Below are 16051 nucleotides of genomic sequence, written 5' to 3' on the forward strand. Positions count from 1 at the left end.
TTCTCTTTCCAGTTCTGTACCATCAAATCTTCTTTTTGTGCCTCTTTAATACGTTCCAGTAGAGTGGAGGTAACCCTAACATTGCCAAATATCACCTTATGACTCCCTAGACAGGGTTTCCACTCGCACACGGATTCTAGCAAACCCCACTCCTTAATCATTAGCCCTGCTATTTGCACCTTACGACTCAAGGCATCTGCTACCACATTTGCCTTTCCCGGATGGTAATTGATCGTACAGTCGTAATCTTCCAAGAATTCCATCCATCGCCGTTGTCTCATATTCAGTTCCTTCTGGGAGAAGAGGTACCTCAAACTCTTGTGATCCGAAAACACTTCAAAGGTCACCCCGTATAGGTAATGCCTCCACTTTTTCAGAGCAAACACCACTGCAGCTAATTCTAGATCATGAGTCGGGTAGTTCTGCTCGTGAAGCTTCAATTTTCTAGAGGCGAAAGCAATCACATTCCGGTTCTGCATCAAAACGCATCCCAGTCCTTCTCGCGACGCATCCGCATATACTACAAACCCGTCCACTCCATTGGGCAAGACCAGTACTGGAGCCATGGTCAATCTTTTCTTTAATTCTTGAAAACTTGTTTCGCATCGGCCGTTCCAGATAAACTGGCCATGCTTCTTTGTCAAGTCAGTTAAAGGTCCTGCCAGTTTGGAAAAATCTTTAATAAACCGTCGGTAGTACCCAGCTAGCCCTAGAAAGCTACGAATTTCCGTGGGGGTTTCTGGCCTCTTCCAATTCGTCACGGCCTCAACCTTCGCCGGGTCCACCGAAATACCTTCGCGGGAGATCACGTGCCCTAGAAACGCTACTCTCTCCAACCAGAACTCGCATTTACTAAACTTGGCATACAACTGATGTTCCCTCAACGTCTGCAATACCATTCTCAAATGCTTCTCATGCTCCTCACGTGTCTTAGAGTAGACCAAAATGTCATCGATAAACACAACAACAAATCGGTCTAGATAGGGTTTGAAAACCCTATGCATTAGGTCCATGAAGGCGGCGGGAGCATTAGTCAGTCCAAAGGGCATAACGGCAAACTCGTAATGCCCGTATCTCGAGTTGAAAGCAGTTTTCGGAATGTCCTCCTTCCTGATCAACAACTGGTAGTACCCCTGTCGGAGGTCCAACTTCGAGAATACCACTGCTCCTTGCAGTTGATCAAACAACTCGTCGATGTGGGGCAGTGGATACTTATTCTTGATCGTAACGTTGTTCAGCCCCCTATAGTCGATACACATCCTCAACGTGCCGTCCTTCTTCTTCACAAATAAGACCGGAGCTCCCCAAGGAGACTCACTCTCGTGAATGAATCCCCGCTCCAAAAGGTCTTGCAGTTGCAACTTAAGCTCCTTAAGTTCTGCAGGCGCCATTCGGTAAGGGGTTTTCGAGATAGGTGCGGTTCCAGGTAACAGATCTATTCGGAATTCTATCTCTCTTTCCGGAGGTAAGGCCACTAACTCATCAGGAAACACATCCGGAAATTCCCTCACTATGGCCACGTCTTCTACTTTTAACTTATCCGTAGGGGTGTTAATTAAGAAGGCCAAAAAACCTTGCGCCCCTCTACTTATCAGTTTTCTAGCTCGAATGCCCGAAAGGAGAGCAGATGAGGCTAACCTACCCCTTATATCCAACCTTAAGGTTGCCTCACCAGGAATGCGAAACTCCACTATCTTCGTTTTACAATCCAGTTGGGCGTTATATTTGGCTAACCAGTCCATTCCCAAAATCACATCGTACCCCTTAATGGACAAGCTAATCAGGTCTCCTAAAAACCTCCTTTCACCTACCCATACGTCGCAATCCCTATAGACCATACTAGTCACCAAACGTTGATTCCCCGTAGGTGTACTCACCTCTAAGTCGAATGGTAAGCTAGCAGGTTTTATATCGATGCCACACATGAAATCAGGGTTAACAAACGAATGAGTGGCACCAGGATCAATTAAAACTTTGGCAAAGCGGTGGAAAATAGGGATCGTACCTTCCACCACCTCGGAAGAATCTGGGACCTGATGGGGCTCTAAGGAATAAACCCTAGCTGGCACCTTAGGTTTGGATCCGTCTCCTTTGGCTGGTCCAGTGTTAGTCCTCGGCGGTAGCTGACTCCCCTTTCCATCTTGTTTCAGGACCGGACATGTAGCCAGCTGATGGTCCGCACTTCCACACCGCAGACATTTCCCCAGTTTCCTCCAGCAATTGTCCTCGGTGTGGTTTGTCTTTCCACAGTGCCCACAGGGACCACGAGGTGCCGATGCCGAGCCACTCTGGGTGTTCCCCCTTTGTCCTCGCCCAGCTTGGCCGCCCCTGAACGGAGTCCCTCTGCCTGTTCCCGATTGTCGACCACCTCCTGATCCTCGTCCAAACTTCGAGGGAGTACTCTTCTCACTTTGTCCAGATGTACTCCCAGGAAAACCACGCTTCTTGGCCTGGAAGTTTCGGACCTGCAGCCGTGCACTCTCAACCCGTTGGGCTTTTTCCATTGCCTCGCTAAAAGTAGTGATTTGAGCCGCCGCGAGATCTTTCTGGATCTCCACGTTCAAGCCCTGAATAAAGCGCCTCACGCGTCGTTGCTCGGTCATAATTAATTCAGGCGCGAATTTGGACAGGCGGGTAAACTGACTCTCGTACTCCGCCACCGTCTGAGCCCCTTGCCGGAGCCGGATAAACTCGTCCTCCTTCCTCTCCTGGACTAGAGGAGGGAAAAAGTTTGCGTTAAATTCTCGGATGAAGTTCACCCAAGTCCTCTGTGTCTGCTCCCGCTCCCATTTCTGCCTAATTACGTTCCACCAGGAACGGGCAGCTCCCTCAAGTTGAAACACGGCAAATGTCACCTGCCGTTCCTCTGGGTAGTGTAGGGCCGCGAATATATCAACCATTTTCTCAAGCCACTTCTCGGCCACGTCAGGGTCGGGTCCCCCAACAAACTTTGGCGGAGAGAACTTTTGGAAACGTTCTAGTGCTCTATCTTCGCTCTCATTATGATGGCCAGGGTTTCCGGGGTTTCCATGGTTAGGGTTTGGGTTTTTGCCCTGTTGTTGCACTACTTGTGCAAGTAGATTTGTCATTTGCTGCATAGCAGCAGCTATTTGAGCATTGTGGTCTATTTGGGATTCAGGAATTGGGCCAGTAGAAGCTTCCCCAGTTTCTCTAACCGGTGTGGGTTGCCTAATACCGCGCCCACGTCCCCGACCACTTCGTGTTCCTTCCATAAGGTATACTTGGTCTAGGCAAGATTACTAAACCAAAGCAGTAACAAAGCATGTAAGTAACAAATAAACTTTCACTTAACACATAGCGATGCATTTCAAACAAGATCACAAGCACACATATATACAAGCCAAACATATATACAAGCAGTCAGTCAAGTACGGCCAAAGCACGTACGTACAAAAAAAAATCCACCTGAGGATAGGCCTATCAAAAGAAATTTACACGGAGCTAACTCTACATCCATAACGGTTAGCTAAGGCTCTATCCCTATCCCTATGTACATTCAAAAACCACCACTATCCAAAAGAGGCCTAAAAGTCAGGGCCTAGTCGGTCGCTGGGGTCTGGGACCCAGGCGATGGGGTAGACTCCTCCCCAGGGTCGGCCTCCGCACACGAAGCCTCATCACTACATTCTTCCAGGCCGTCGTCACATAAATTAAGGATCGCCTCAGCGCGACCCCGGACCTTGCGAGCTCGCTTGAGCTCTCGCTCTCGTGCCTCCCTCAGTTGGGCGCAAAGGTCGTCAACCCTATCTTCAGCCTCAAGCACATCGTATTCTAGCTCCTTTATACGCGCAGCTTGCTTATCCTTCGTCGCCCTATCCTGAATCGCATCGACCTCAAGGCGAGCATTCTCTCTAGCCAATACCTTGCGCTCTTTATCCAGCGCAAACACGAGGGTGTTCGGGTAGGCATACCTCTCCTTACATGGACACCGTCGAAGACGGTTCGAAGGGCTCCAACGAATGACGGCCCCTCCCGGCCGTATCTGATAGGGGATCACGGGGAGTACTTTACGAGGTCTAGCCCCCGAAGGACTAGCACTAGGTGTCGCGCCCCCCCCTTTGTTTCCTTCTTTTTTGTTCTTTTTTCATTCTTCAATCCGTCCGCTGCTCCCTATTGCCTTGCCCTCTTTCTCCAGGCTAAGCCCTCTGTGTTTTTCGTTTTTAGCCGTAGCTTTCTGCTTTCTTTTCCATTGCTCTGTTTTTCCTTAGTTTCAGCCGTAGCTTCCCCCCCTCTGTTCTTTTCTTTTTCTGCCTTTTCCCCTGAAGCCTGTTTCTCTCCTTTTTTTTGCCTGCCGAGAGCCCCCTTTCCCCTTTCACTCTGTTTTTTCCTTGTTTTTTTCTGTTTTTCTTGCCTCCATGCCCGATAGCTCCTCTCCCCTGTTTTTCTTTTCCTTTTTGTTTCAAAAATTCCCTAAGCTCAACAAGTGTCCAAGACACCTACCCCTCTATACAATTGTCCTATAATTCCTTAGACACTTGTCTAATGATTATTTTATACACTTGTCCAACATGCACACTTCCACCTATCCACACATTTTCTTCCTTTTTCATTTTCATTTTTCTTCAAAAATCAATTAAAAATAAATTAACAATTTTCAAACCAAATTTTAAGAGAATTAAAGCTACTTTTAACATCTTACAAAAATGAAAATGAAGAATCTAACTCAATTAAATAAATAAAAAATAAATGATAGAAATTAAATTAAAAATACAAATTTGGTGTCTACAGTTTGCCCCTCTTTGTCTGAGTTTTGGAAAAACTTGAGACAAAGAAATAGACACCAAATACTTACCTGTGTTATTCGGCAGTGAGCGTCTCGAACGATGGACGCTTTAGAAATGGGTACTGACCCCTTTGACAAAATTTAACATGGGATTGACCCAAACAGAAAATTTAAAATCGGGACTGACCCGAACAGAAATTTAAAATTGGGATAGATCCACGGGATAGACTCGAACAGAATATTTAAAATTGGGATAGACCCACGGGATAGACCCGAACAGAAATTTAAAATTGGGATAGACCCGAACAGAACGGGATGTTGTGAAGTTGGCGGCACGAAATCCAGGCCCAACAGAATTTTTGGAATGTTGGCGGCACGAAATCCAGGCCCAACTTGATGTTTGAAATGTCGGCGGCACAAAAACCAGGCCCAACTCGATATTTGGAATGTTGGCGGCACAAAATCCAGGCCCAACTTGATATTTGGAATGTTGGCGGCACGAAATCCAGGCCCAACTTGATGTTTGGAATGTTGGCGGCACGAAATCCAGGCCCAACTTGATGTTTGGAATGTTGGCGGCACGAAATCCAGGCCCAACTCGATTTTTGTGATGTTGGTGGCACTAAATCCAAGCCCAACGTGGTGATGTGAAGTTGGTGGCACGAAAACCAAGCCCAACGTGACATTTGTGATGTTGGCGGCACCTAGTCCAGGCCCAACGTGACATTTGAACTGTTGGCGGCACGAAACTCAGGCCCAACGTGACATTTGAACTGTTGGCGGCACGAAACTCAGGCCCAACTTGACATTTGAACTGTTGGCGGCACGAAACTCAGGCCCAACGTGACATTTGAACTGTTGGCGGCATGAAACTCAGGCCCAACTTGACATTTGAACTGTTGGCGGCACGAAACTCAGGCCCAACGTGATTTTTAGAATGGTCAGTGGGATAAGACCCAATCCTGCCATCCAATTGGTGAAGAAATTGAATTTGATTCGTCAAAATACAAAAGATTAAATTTGATTTTCCAAGAAACAAAATTTTGAACTTGATTTTTTGATTTTTGAATTTTTCTGATTTTTCGAGAGAATCTTTTTCACAAATAATTTGCCCCAGTGTAGGGCCCTTCTCCCTTCTTTCTCCTCTTTCTTCGGCATCGGCCTTCCACATCGCCAGATGCTTTTCGTCGACTTCAACTGTGAATACCTGCACAGGGCTTACGTGCACTCAAATGAGCGTGACTGATTTGAAAAAAAATGCATTATTTTGATTCTTGGACGAAATCCTCAATTGGACTTACAAAAATATTTGCCCCTGTGTGGGCTTATTTTGCAAAATTTTGCAAATAAAAATTTTGCCCCAGTTTGGGCCCATTTGATTGCAAAAATTGGTTTAGATGATTTCCCATTTATTTGAACAAAGAAAAACCGCACTTTTGCCCATTTAGAAAAGAATGCACATACAACAATGTGAAGAAACTTTAATCGTCAAGTTTGAACTCATGCAGAAATTTCATGATGAATTCCTCGAAATAACACCAAATTTAAGAAAATTTCTTCCTTACTTTTAGCATTGGTGCTTAGGGTAACGGGTCACCACTTCTGGTTGACTCATCTTTTCAGAATCAATCAAGTGACTTTATTTTTGAAATGGCTAAGGAAATGGGAGATAAGAATCTGTCTCATTTTCGTGCCCCAGTTGTATGTAATCCATTCAATGTCACATCTTAGTGAAAGCAAAGAGTTTGCTACCCTTATCTTCAAGAAAACTTAGTCAACATACAAGCTTTCTAGGCTTGTAACGTATGGACAGAAGTGATAGCTAAACATGTGGAAACGGGTTATGCCCCTATGATCACAAATGATTTGATGAATTTCTTATGAGCATGATCCTCACTTTGGATTGTCATGAAAGAATAAGTCAACGATGGACTTTATCAGCTTGTAATTTGGCTTGAAAACGATAGCTAAAGAAAGAAATAATTTTCAAGGACATTGCACCGAAGATCGCGTTTTTCTCAAAATTACCCTCAATTTGGACTCCAAGATCTTGGACTTTGTTTGACTTTTTGTCATCACTCAACAGGGTCTTTCGGCATCAAATCTCTTTTTTTTTTTTTTCCCTTTTCAAAAATAACCTCGCGGGGTTTCACATGAAGAGCAGTGTCAACCTCACACCAAATCAATTCAGAAATACAGCTAAAATTTTCGACATCAGAAATTTTCTTAACAGGGCCATTGCTAAGAACAGAAGTCAGGGCTTTCGGCTTTTGTAATGGGGTCAGGTGGGGTGCTTAGAAAAGTTAAGGCTTGAAAACGGATTTCAAAAGCGGTTTGAAAAATCTGAGATCGCATTGTTGCGTCAACCCTATTTTAGGGTAAAATCAGAATTTGCCTCAGTTTTTGCTCAATTGAGGCTTTTTCTCTTTCATTTCTTTCTTTTTTGATTTTTCGGCCTTCGGCCATTCTTTTGAACTTTCACAAAATTTGCCCCAGTTTATTTTTGAACTGAGGTTCTCTTTTCTCTTTTGTCTTTGATCTTGTTGTTTTTCACTTTTCACTTTTTGAAATTTTCTTTTCAACTCAAACTCGCCCCCAGTGTGGGGTTTGCGATTCTCAGGGGTTGCCAAACGACATAATTTATTCTGATGGCTCAAAAGGGATAACTAGGGATAGAATGCTTGATTGGAAAAGAAGACGGCCTGACTTGTATTCCGTTCCTTACAATAACTCTGAAAGGAAACTTTCGTTAATGCGAAATTTTTTGCATGTATCTGAATTAATTGACTGAGGAAAACCCTTGCTCATCCATATTTGTGAAACATAGACGATTCACATGGACAAAACCCTTCCTTTTCTTTTTTCAAACTTGGAACCCAAGTGGAATCAAATTTCCCCAATTTGCAGTTCCCTCCTTATTCTAGCATTTTTGCTTTTTCCCTTTTCCCTTTTTTTTTTTTTTTTTTTTTTTTTTTTGAAAATTCTCCAATCCCCCTCCCCAATGTGGGGTACGACCATGAGTGCATTAGAAAAGAACCACCAATTTTAGCTCAAAATGGGGATGCAAGGGGTGATCAGTGTTTAGGTTGTAGAAACGACGGCCAAAGCATCATTCTTACACCTCATGACAACCAAAGTAACGAAACGGTTATTGAAAATCCATTCCCCTATTTGAAAATTTTCCAATATAGGGTAGTGATCATTAGGGCTCTTATCTGAAACGAAATTATTCTTTTCATAGGCTCAAATGGGAGAGCAAGTGATAAAAATCTGTATAGATAGTGAAACAAATGCTCAAAGTATCACTCCAAATTTTCCAAACGAATAAGGATGATGCACATTTTTGCTTTCACTTAGATGTGATTGAATCGATTAAACACAATGGATATTTTCAAGCAAAGATGGCCCCAATTTGCGATTTATCAATCAATGTGACTGATTTTATTTTGGGGTTCAGTGAAGGAAAAAAGATATCTCATTGGGCCTTCTGAATGACCTCTTTTAATTCTGAACACTCTTATTGTGAATTTTCAGGTCGGAGGTTGAAAAAAAATCCCAATTTAGTCTTATTTCTTAAAATTCATCATGCAATCTCCAATGAATAAGAATAAAGAATGAAATGTACATAAATATACACAAAACAATGATTGTCCAAAAAGTTTATTGCTGAAAAAGTTTGAAACAAATTTTCTCATTCAATTACGATACAAGTGAGAAGAGAGAAACTTGTAAAGAGCTCCACATATACACTTTTTGTCTCCTTTTCAAATATACAAAATTTCCCTTTGGAAAACAATTACAACATCTATCAGAGGGTTTTCATCGTAGGATCCGCCCAAGAATCAAATAACACTTGTAATCTTCAAACTTTATTGGATTAAAATTATCATCAGATATAGAAGAACATTTTCGTCTTATTGAAATATTTTTATGAATGCAGGGGAGGGGGGAAACAAAAGAAAAATACCCCGAGTTAGTAGGCAAAACTGCAAAATCGGTATGCATGTCCTATGGGAGAACCCTTTTATGCCAAGGGTAGGCCTAGCATGAAAATGCAATCCTCCAGAGCAGGCACTATACAATACCTGATGGATCCAATCAGCTCATGGAGTGAAAAATAATTTTGAAAGAATTTGGTCAATTGGGGTGACGAGAGATTTGTCAAAATGAGGACAACGTCCGAATAGATTGATCACCTTTGATTTGCAAAACGCATGGGTTTGACCTTGACGAACTCCTATCGAAGAGATTGGAATTCGTTGATAAAATTTCTCAGTGAATTACGGGTCAAAAACCCTAATTGATCAAGTGATTGGATGCAATGGACGGTTTTCTTCAAAATTGACTAGATTTCCCAATTTGGAATTCGACATTGAAATCCTAATTGGTCAAATGAAATTGACAATTTATTGAAAATCGACCGGATTACCCTAAAAGGGAAATAGGTCAAAAAAACGGCTCGGTTGCCCTAAAAATGGGTAAATTGGCCAAATGAATGAAATTGAATTTGATTTATTCAAAAATCGGCCGAATGACCCTAAAAAGGGTAAATTGGTCAAAAGACCCTAAAAAGGGTAATTTGGTCAATTGAATTGATAATTTATTCAAAAAGCGACCGAATGACCCTAAAAAGGGTAAATTGGTCAAAAGACCCTAAAAGGGTAAATTGGTCAAATGAATTGAATGAAATGAATTTATTCAAAAATGATTAGATTGAACTAAAATTGAATGAATTGGAAAAAAGTGGATTGGATAAGATGGATGATTTGTTCAAAAATCGATTGAATTATTCGCCCACTGGGTGGTTTCAAGAAATCATTACAATGCCTTGGTCTATGAGCCTCTAAAATCAAAATTTGGCCTCTATATTTATCGTCTCAACAATGAGGAATCATTTGTGAATTTTCTTCGAATTAATGTCCTTTTACGCAAGGGAATTTTACCAATTTTGAGAAAATGGCCAAAAAGTGATTATTAGATGCTCATATTCCAAAAATTGCTTCATGAAAATGATCGGATCTTTACCTTACCTTGTGCACTACCCCTTCGGATGATACGAGAAAGGTAAACGTGCAAGTCTCATTTGGATTAAGTATCCGAGACACAAGGTGGCTTATTTCTAGCACGGGATCGCCTAAATGGCATTCCCTTTTCTAGGGTTTATGCATGATGCCAGTTTATTAAAGCGATGTAAATATGTGACAAATATGGCCTAAAGGATACAAATAATGCATCGGGGGGAAAAGGTCTAAACATGAAATGTATTCACTGAAAAGTAAGTGCAAAGACTGAAATTTAGACATGTGAGCTATCTAGTGGGTGAGTCACTAAAAGAGTGCCCAAGAGGCCTCTTATTGCTAAGGCACATGAATGCAAGCCAAGAAAACAAAAGAAATGGTTAGTGCAGTTGATAGTACACATAACACATTGGGAGCATTTAAGAAGAAGAAATACAATAAAGCAAGTAAAAGGGGTGGAACCCCTTCCCTCGTGCCTAATGTGCTTAAAATAGGGTGAGGCCGACTCTACCCTAGGTCATTCTACTATGGATGCATGAGGTTGGGGTTCACTAATGCCTAAACTCGATAAAGCTTCGGCTCCCAAGCCTTCAGACCTAAAGGCGAAGGGTCATCACTCCCAGGGCCTTCGGTCGGTGGCTCGAGTGATCCCTTAGGTAGCGCTATGGGCGCAGAGCACACCAGCCGCCTACCCAAGGCAATCGGTCCTAGTCCTACAAGGCGGTGTGGGATGGCGCCCACGAAAAACAAAATAAAATGGGATAAAGCAAGTAAACGTGCACGTATGAAGTGTTCCCCTATTTTGAGGGAAGGGGTTGAGAACCACGCAAGGCTCTAGAGGTGACACACCCCTCCCAAATGCAATGCAAGCGCGAGATAATCAAGTAAACAACATCCAATCAACCAATCACACATACGTGAGTGAGGGAATAGTTAGATATGCGCGCGAGGCAAAAGGCCCTAAAATAGAAAATGCAACCCTAATATCCAAATGCAATGCATAAAAAGGGTAGAAAAAGGAAACGAATGGCTAAGTCAAATGCTTGGACCCACTTAGGAAGTCCCCAGTGGAGTCGCCAACTGTCGCGCCCCCCCCTTTGTTTCCTTCTTTTTGTTCTTTTTTCATTCTTCAATCCGTCCGCTGCTCCCTATTGCCTTGCCCTCTTTCTCCAGGCTAAGCCCTCTGTGTTTTTCGTTTTTAGCCGTAGCTTTCTGCTTTCTTTTCCATTGCTCTGTTTTTCCTTAGTTTCAGCCGTAGCTTCCCCCCCTCTGTTCTTTTCTTTTTCTGCCTTTTCCCCTGAAGCCTGTTTCTCTCCTTTTTTTTGCCTGCCGAGAGCCCCCTTTCCCCTTTCACTCTGTTTTTTCCTTGTTTTTTTCTGTTTTTCTTGCCTCCATGCCCGATAGCTCCTCTCCCCTGTTTTTCTTTTCCTTTTTGTTTCAAAAATTCCCTAAGCTCAACAAGTGTCCAAGACACCTACCCCTCTATACAATTGTCCTATAATTCCTTAGACACTTGTCTAATGATTATTTTATACACTTGTCCAACATGCACACTTCCACCTATCCACACATTTTCTTCCTTTTTCATTTTCATTTTTCTTCAAAAATCAATTAAAAATAAATTAACAATTTTCAAACCAAATTTTAAGAGAATTAAAGCTACTTTTAACATCTTACAAAAATGAAAATGAAGAATCTAACTCAATTAAATAAATAAAAAATAAATGATAGAAATTAAATTAAAAATACAAATTTGGTGTCTACACTAGGGTCACCCTGTTCGGCCATCCTACATCACAAGAACATGCAATCGTAAATATAAGCTTAAAGGCCAAAAACAACAATCCACAAGTCAAACAGTCCTATAACACCCAGGCTAATTCAAACCTAGGCTCTGATACCACCTGTGACAGCCCCACCTTCCCCTAAGGCGAACCAAAGGGGTTAGCGGACTGCCTGCCCAGCTCTCGCCAGGACTACGGTACAGTTAACGTCGTTCTATAACGTTCCGGAACATACCATTGCGCACAAACAAGTCAGAAAACACAAAATAAAAAAAAACGAAAATTGAAACCGAAATGAATAGTGCTGGACACGCCAGAATCCGGCCGGAATCTGGCCGGATTAGCGGCCGGATTCTTGGCCGGATACTGTCCAGTGAGCAAACTCATTTTCATTTTTTTTTTTTTTCAAAAGCACCACTCAATCCGGCCGGAAATCCGGCCAAGATTCCGGCCGGATTGTCTGGCCGGATACCGGCCAGTGAGCAACTGGCCGGGTTTCAAATTTTCTCAGGCAATCCGGCCTTCAATCCGGCCAGTTTCTGGCCGGATTCCTGGCCGGATTCAGGCCAGTGACCTTCGGTCAAAATTTTTTTTTCTTTTCCGTTTGAAAGCCGTGGTGATCCGAAATCCAACCAAACATGTACCAAACATATATATACATTGGAAACCAACATTTACAAGCCAAACGGCCTACCAAAGTATCCATTTTGTTCATACATATACAAAAGCCATTGATACTCCAAACATTGGTGCAATCAAAGCACTTAGGGTTTTCACCCTCAAGGAGCTAATCAAAATACATATACATGAGCTCAACTTGTCACAACCTTTTCCAAAAGAATTCATTTGCCTGTAAGGAAAACAAATAACACGGAATGAGCCAAAGCCCAGTGGTATACCACCCAATAAGCAATCAAAGTCATATAAGAATGAACATTCATTTAAAGTGCGCAAATAAGCAATGAAGCAAAACGGTAAAAGGATACGGTCGGCTCTCAAGAGCCCAATTCCACGCTTGCCATCTTGATCCAATCTCATTGACACTCCGTCAATGTTAAGAGTACCAAACCGTAGACTTCACTATACTCCCATTCCTTCCACCCAACATACCCCAACCGGGCCCGCACTCCAATTCAGTAGTTTTTGGTAATACTCGAGTTTACCGGAACCAAGGGTCTCATTACCACAAGGTTCCCCAGTACAGTCCCCGTGGCATGATAATTTTCACGACCAAGCCCTCGCCGGCTCAATCCAATTAACTACCATACGGGGTTGAGCTCATAAATGCAGTAAGGCCGTTGGACATCGTCCAAACGACATCAATTCAGTTTCCATGAAATGGAATTCACCAACCAAGATATCCAGTTCAGTAATGCAATAAAACGGTAGCCATTCAGTGACAATATCAAAAGAGGTGAGGGCGGTCAAGTACACCCTCACCTTAATCAATTCCAATATGCAAGTAAGCCTTCAAGGCATCACATAAACATTTAGCAAAGCCACATAGTAACCATTTAGTGAGTAGTATACTCACCAAGTGAGAAAATGGTGTTTCATACACCGTGATCACCAAGACGTCGTGAGCTACCGTCACGCCCTAGAATCACATAACAAATGCAATGAGACTCGAGAACGAGTCACCAAACAATGCTAAACACAACCCCAATAGGGTTTCATATGCATAAGTAGGCATGATAGCAAACCAGCAATTAATATATGACCTTAACTTAAGCCTTAATAGAAAAACCGTGTTTGATCTTATAATGCGGTAATGGCACAACTCTCACTACAATTATCGGTTGGGGGTGTTAGACCCACCGATTCGAAGCTATGAAACAGGGCTACAACAATGTAGAAGGGCACTCAATCCAGTTCCTAGCTTAACTAGGTCAAAATTGCAAAATACTAAACCAGAATTACCAAAACAGGTTTGCAAATCACCAAAAACTGTAATCAGTATATCTCTGTCCATACAAGTCCAATTGCCGAAATTCCAAAGGCATAAGTTAGCTAAGTCATCCAGATACATTTCATCAGAAGACACCAACTCCAAAATTCAAACCAATTCCAGTCAAAATAGCCAATTACTATCGCAGTTTTCGCATTCTGTCCAAAGCAGAACAGCTACAGTAATTTCGTCATATCTCACTCCACACTAATCCAAATAACCTGAAATTTTGCAGCCACATCAAACTCACCAATACCTACAACTTTCATGTTTTGAGCAAAGTCAAATTCGGCCTCTAACCCTATGATCAAAAACCGGACAGAATTGGGGAATTAAGAACCCTAACTTTTCAATTTTCACACCAAATCCAAAATTGGTTGCATTTATCCACATTTCACATCCACTAGAGCCATTATAGTCCATTGCCAATCATCACAAACAACCACACCATCATAATCCAATTAAACCAGAAAAATCATCAGAAAATGGAAAACTTCACCAAATCAATTCCAACCAAGATAAAAACCAGAAATTTCAGCACTCTTATCACTAGTAAGCACAACATAAGCATCATTAGGTGTAGTAGGGTGTTTCAAGCTTCACTTACCAAGAACCAAGAGAGAGAGGGATGTTGAACACCTTAGTCCTTCAAACAAAGTTCACCAAACAACCAACTAGCACTAGAAGGAAAGTTTTTATGGAGTAGAACTAACTTAAGCACTTGATTTGGTGGATTTTGGATCAATTGGAAGCTTGAAAAATGATGAAGTTCTTCTCCTTCTTGAGCTTGGGATGGCCGGCCAACACAAGGTAAGAAATGGTGAATTTTTATGATTTTTTGAGATATTTAACCTTTGGTCAAGAAAGTCAAAATTGGGAATAGTAATTCTTAAAAAACTTCCAATGAGGAGGTGACACTTGTCACCTCCATAAATGCATTCTTATCTTTCTTTCCTCTCCCACATCAATCACTTCACACATTCTACTTATCACTTAACACCCGATAAATTTTAAACAGTATCCGAAACTTAACCTTATTGGCCGAATTTTTCCGAACTTTTCGCACTAGTGGGTCCCACGTCCACTATTTACTCTTAATTTTCTAAAAATTCTCCAATGCTAGAAAAATCATCTTAAAACTATAATTGCTCATAAAATCCACTAAGAAAATATTTCTAAGCCAGAAAATGCAGAAAACATGCAATTAAGGGGAAATAAACCCTAGGATAATAATTAGGGTTTTACGGGTTCTCACAAATATGGCCAAACCCTTGGCACTTGAAGCACTTGATGTCCCTACTCCTAGCCTTAGGAGTCTCATGCGGTGCCTTTGAAGCGGACCTGGATGCATCGGAAGCCTTGTTAGGGGTAGAATAGGAATTGCGGTTAGAGGTGTTACCTGGGATTCGGTTAGAAGAGGTTGGTATCGCCGTACTTCCAACTTCGTGGGTCGCCCTTCGTGGTTGGTTGCCCCTCCATGAAGTGGTGTTAGAAGATTGGAAAGGACGTGCTCCTCGTCTTAGTTTCTTCCCCCGCTCGGCCTTGATAGCGAGTTCTAGAAGGTCATGCATGTCCAAGTAATGTTGGAGCTCCAAGGTTTCTTGAAGGTCAGGATTGAGACCTCTAAGAAACCTAGCCATCGTGGTTTCATTGTCCTCTTGAATGTTGGCCCTCATCATGGCCATCTCGATCTCTTTGTAGTAGTCTTCCACACTCATGTTGCCTTGAGTGAGAGTTTGAAGTTTAGAGTGGAGATCGCGATTGTAGTAGCTAGGAACAAATCGCTTGCGCATTAGTGCCTTGAGTTCTCGCCAAGTCCGGACACGTGGTTCGCCCATCCTCCTCCTATGTATCCTTACTTGGTCCCACCAGACTAGTGCGTAGTCAGTGAACTCCACGGTGGCAACTTTAACCTTTTGTTCCTCGCTGTAGTCGTAGCAGTCAAAGACCATCTCGATACGGCCTTCCCACTCCAAGTAAGCTTCAGGGTCACTTTTGCCTTTGAATGCGGGGACTTGAATTTTAAGCCCCTTGAGTTCGTTCTTAGGCGTGTCCCGTCGTGGCTTCTCGGGTTGCTCGTCGTCTTCACTGGCGGAGTAGTCCTCACTGGGTGTTCCTTTGAGGCCACGGCTACTCCGGTTGCGTGATCCAGAACGAGAGCGTGGACCGAGACTCTTGGCGAGTTCGTCGAACCGTGTGTGCAACTCCTCCATTTGTTGCTCACTAATACGTTTGAGCTCATGCCTCATGGCGGTGAACAACAGAGAATAGTCTTTGGAAGGCGGTTGTTGATCTTGCTCCATGTCTCTCTTGATGCCCCCTGCAAAGGTTAGTAACAAGCAAAGAAAGTGCAAATATAATTCCTCACTTCACTCCCTGCGTGTATCGCTCGTGCTCGTGTATAGTGCTCAAGTCACTCTATAAAACTTACCAAATACCTTACCTGTTGGTTTAGGTAGTTGAGAAATGTTGCTCGAGTCCAACAATCATCTCCAACTTTTCCCACAAGAGTAAACAAGAGTGAAGGATGCAAGTGGAAGAAATTTTTGATGAAGGA

The sequence above is a fragment of the Coffea arabica genome, chromosome 3e, assembly GCF_036785885.1.
Source record: "Coffea arabica cultivar ET-39 chromosome 3e, Coffea Arabica ET-39 HiFi, whole genome shotgun sequence".
Taxonomy (NCBI): Eukaryota; Viridiplantae; Streptophyta; class Magnoliopsida; order Gentianales; family Rubiaceae; genus Coffea; species Coffea arabica.